The sequence below is a fragment of the Erithacus rubecula genome (assembly GCF_903797595.1).
Source record: "Erithacus rubecula genome assembly, contig: scaffold_209_arrow_ctg1, whole genome shotgun sequence".
NCBI classification, from domain to species: Eukaryota; Metazoa; Chordata; class Aves; order Passeriformes; family Muscicapidae; genus Erithacus; species Erithacus rubecula.
The window spans coordinates 163,136-167,940 of NW_027636105.1; the positions used below are offsets into that span (position 1 = coordinate 163,136).

Genomic DNA, 4,805 nt, shown 5'->3' on the forward strand with positions numbered 1-4,805 from the left:
GGAGCAGCTCAGGGCTCCCCATCTTATTGGAGAAGTCGTGGCACAGTGTGGTGAAGTTGCCCCGGACTGGAAGAGGGAAACATCCCCCTGCAGCTCAATGGCATCACGATGTCCCTGCAAGCCGAGGCACAGCTGGCGTGTTCTTCTGGAGCACGACGTGGAGCTGGAGAATGCCATCCTGGAGCTGGCTGCTGGCGGGACAAAGCCGATGGGCTTTGGTTGCGACCCCTTCCCGGAGGACACACTCTGCACCCCGACAAAATCGATGAGTTCCCAGCTGGCACAGGGGTGGGGACGATGCTCGTGCTTCCAGACATGGCAGGGCTTGGCCTGGCCATGCGCTGCAGGTTCCCCGCTCGGTGGCAATGGGGAATATTAATCTTTCTGCCACCTGCCCAGCTGCTTTTTGGCGGGACAGGGGACGGGTGTTGTGGAAGGGGAGCTGGCTCCTGGCCTTGCTGACAGTTTCTGCCAGCATGCCTGCCACAGACTGGGGTGGGGGCAGCCAGCCTGACCAAAGCATCCATCTGTGTGGATGGGGAGCAGCAGAGAGGACGGGTTCTGAAGCCATGCCCCAGCTGCTCTGCTTTGCAGGCCCTTGAGGAAGAGATGGACTCACAGGTGGGAAAGGTGGGGTTTGTCCCCACCCGTGGAGAGGTTTCATTCTCACATGTAGTGGTCAGACCTTCCCCAGGCCTGTGAAACTGTCATAACCTTTGGCGCTTTTCCTTGTTTCCAGGTCTTGTTCGGAATTCACTTTGATGCAATTGTTCTTTGTTTTTTCCAGGAAGATTGCACCCAGTGCCTGGACCGGGTGGGGAAGCGCTGGCGCCATCCGTGGAGCCCGTCCAGTGCCGGGGCTACCCCGGGGGGCCACAGTGTGTGGGGACATCCCCTTCAGGAAGGACGAGGAGCTCGTGTGGGATCAGCTCCTCTCCTGGCAGCAGGTCTCCAGAGGTGGGTACCCGGCTCCACAGCACAGGTGGCAGAAGGGCTTGGGGCAGGGGGCAGCGGGCACACGAGAATCTTGCTCTTGCAGCTGCTGAGGAGGTTGCTGTGCCATGCTTAAGCAGAAGAGGTGGAGCGTGGCCTGCCATGCTGCTCTCCTCTAAAAATGAGAGAATGGTCGGGAGGTTTGGGCTCTGAGCACAGCCAGCAGCCTGGCCCACGCACAGGCCATGGTGGGACACGGGGGACAGGAGCCTGCTGCCACTGACCGTGGCTTTCTGGTTTCTCTGCCCAGGCTACCAGCACCTCATGCCATGGAAATGGCACCACTCGGCCTGCCAGTCTGGGAGGGCTGGAGGGCGGCGGGTGTTCACTTGCTGTCAAAAATAATTTTTTTCTTGTCATTATCATCATCATCAGAGCGTTTCTTTCATCCTTTTCCAAGCTTTTGGCCTCCCTTTTTCCAAGGAAATATTTTTCTGTCCTTCCTCCGCCACTTGGTGGCTTTTGGGATTGGGGGGGTTAAGCAGCCTGAAAAATTCAACAACAGCTCCTGTTTCCAGCTGCAGCAGCCCCTTCAAGAACCCTGAGCTTCCAGCAAGGTCTGTGTGTGCCTTGCAAAAGGGAGTGGCTTGGCTGGGATGGAGCTGTCAACCCCCTGCAAAAGCTGGGAGGAAATTAGAAGCAGCAAAATTCCATTTTGGCTCAAAGGCTGCCCAGATTCTTCATGCTTTCCCTGTATTCCAAGATAGGCAGGCAGGGCTGGACTCCAGCAAGGTTCAAGCTCTTGGTGCTCCCTGGCATCAAAGACATCAAGTAAACTCTTGTATGCACTGATTGCAATAAGGGAACTGAAGCAAAAAAGATGTCAGAACTGTCAGGCAGGTGAAGCAGCTGGGCTGGGGTCCCTTGCTGTCTTTTCTCCCTGGCATAGCTCAGCTCACAGACTCTTGGGCTGGGGGTGGAGCTGCTCTGCTTCTGCCAGCACCATGGCCCTGCTCTTGGACAAACAATTTTCTCCTAGGGGAGCCCTGCATACTTCTCCACACACCTTTCATAAAGGCCATAAAACCAACTGCAAACATTCTGCCTACAGCAGCTTTCCACACAGGGCTGCAGAAATCCAGGACAACTGCAAGTGAATGCTGGAAGGGTTTTGTCCTGTTCCTTCCAGCAGAATTCTCCATGATCTGATGCAATTTTACTCATATTTAACATGAGAGCTGTGGTTTTTCTATTAAAATGTTTGATGATGAATAACAAGCCTTGGGAGCATGAGGTACAGGGCTAACATGTGAAAGCATGAGCATATCCTCCAAAGTGATCCATTTAATTGTCCATTTTGTTACTCTTTTATTTATTCCACACTAATAAGGCAAGCCAAGCTTTGCTTGGAGGCAAAACAGGCATGGGATGCACTATGGTCCCTTGCAGGGTCAGCAGGGCTGGCAGTGACAAAACAGGCAATCTGCTTCATTGTGAGCTACTACAGAGCTACATCCCAATGTGGGATTGTTAACAGTTCTTTTCCTGCATGAGATACAAAAAGAAGGTCCCAAATGATCATGTTGCAAGCATGCAGTAAAGAACTGATCCTGCTATCCTAGTGAAGCTTTGGCAATTACACTCTTCCCATTCACCTTTATACAAAGACACTTCAGGTTTCTCCCCACACTTGCAATGCTGGCAGTCGCTGTTTCCCATTTACTGTTCTTCCCCAGAGAGTGATGGTACAGCTACTGCTTTGAAACAAAAGGCCCTGACATCTGGATATCCTGAAGGAGCATGAAATGCTGATTAAGTGTTAATATTGGTAGCTACCCAGATCTTCACTTACCAGTACTCTCAAGCACCAGCAGGAGGGCCAGGCATCATTCTGTCCGTGGATGTTCGTATTGTTGGTGTGCAAGAGCAATGACTTTGAGGAGGGATAAAAATGCCCCTATTCAAACAGTGGGTGTGCAAGGAGATGTGAAGTTTCACTGCCTTTTCTAGGATATTTTAGAAAGATCTAAGAGACTATCAGGGCATGGAGAGGGTCCCTGATTTTGTCTCCAGAGGAATCCCCATAGGACACATGCACTCTGCTGGTGATGGCAACCCCATAAGCTCACAGACTAGTTTTCACTGCAAACACGCCACCCTTCCTGGGCTTTACTAGGCCAGGACTAGACCCATAGCTAAACAAGCACATAGAGTTTGACATACTGTTTTCCCTTCAGAAAAACTAACACATTCACATACATTTTCTTCTGTAACATCAGAAGCTGGTAACCAGGAGGATTTTGCTGTCAAAAGGCTACGGTTTGCATTGGGCCCAAAAGTGTTTTTCCCAAAGGCAAAGCAAATTGAAATGTGAAGTTTAAAATCTTAAAATGATGATGAAAGGAAACTGCAAAATCATTTCTGGAAAGGCAGCACAGTCAATGATCATACAGCCCACCAAGAGCTGCAGCTGAATCCAGAATTGCATGTTCCAATTATTCAGGAATTCATTACACTGGCAAGCACTGATCCATGGTAACAAATGATCCCATTCCCCTGGGCTGAATGGATCCCAGGCTGGGATAAAGATTTGAGAAACCATTGACAAATGTTATTGACCTCACAGTCCACTCATCCTTCTGCAAACAACTGGGATTGAAGACACCTCTGAGACAGATCTGGGTCAGATTGCAAAGGAGCAAAGCTTTGTGATTTGGGAACACTTCTCTTTGTTTCTCTGCGCAGGCCTTTTGTGAGCACAGAATACATCTAACAAGAAAATTTAGACTATACAGGATCTGTTGGTTCCATTATTCCCCAAACATGTCAATGGGTGGCCCCGTTAAAATTCCAAGTTATAAACTTGGAATTAGCAGCACAAATGACACAACATGCAAAAGAGGAAGAGGAGAGGCCAAGTGAAGAAAGAATATGGTGAGACACTGGCACATCAAGTGAGCTGCACTCTGATAACCTCCAAACTATTAGGTCCTGGACTCACATCCTCTGCTTGTTTGTTTAAAAAATAATTTATTTAAAATATAAAAATCAAAACATGTGATCAGAATAAAATATATACAATTCAAAATAAATCATCAAAATTTAAAAAATACAATCAAGATACATTTATTAAAACCTTCAGCTAACTATCAGAACATATGTACATCTGTAGCTACACCGGCTAATGCATAAATCCTTTTCTTCAAAAACTCTTTGGATAGGCAGCAGCTTCTTCCTGAGCTCAGAGGAAAGAGAACTCTTCTGGACCAGAGGCAAGGACTATGTGGCTAAGACAATATAGGAAACTTCCAGGAAAACCTTCTTGGCAAGAGTCAGGTCTGCAAAGTGAAGACACAAAATGTAACAGAGGTCGCAATGCAAACCTAATGCATGAAGGTCCCCATTCCATGGGATACATTTCCTGGAAACCTCTAAATAGCTGCCCAGGGAAACATGCTCCTGCCAGCAGCCCCTTGGGGCAGGCCAGGGCCACACCCTGACCCACTTGCACAGAGCTCCCAGGGCAGCAGCCTGGCCTCTGGGCTGCCCTGGGACAGCAGGGAGCTCAGAGCCCTGTGCTTCCAGCAATGGCTCAGCTGCACATGCAGCCTCCTGCTCGCTCCTCTCCCTGACCCACAGATGAGCAGCCCTGCAGCTCCACGGGGCCCTGGGAGCAGCACAGCTCATGGCAGGGGGCACCTGCAGGGCAGAACTGTTCCCTGGCAATGTGCACAGGCTCTTCAGGCTGCCACAAGACCCTTCCTCCTGCCAGAGAGCGGCCCAGCTCCCACCTTACCTCTGTGTGAGGCTGAACCATGCTGGGCCTTCACCTTGTCCTCAGTCTGGAGTTGCTTCAGGCCCCCTGAACTAGG

The 4,805-nt window shown here is 50.1% G+C and overlaps 1 long non-coding RNA gene across 1 annotated transcript; it reads left to right on the plus strand.

Moving 5' to 3' along the window:
- The first annotated feature begins 292 nt into the window (after nucleotides 1-292).
- On the plus strand, nucleotides 293-1,361 carry LOC306815750. Its single transcript, XR_013777461.1, has 2 exons — nucleotides 293-957; nucleotides 1,244-1,361. It is a non-coding gene; the product is annotated as an uncharacterized lncRNA (long non-coding RNA).
- The last annotated feature ends 3,444 nt before the right edge of the window (nucleotides 1,362-4,805 follow it).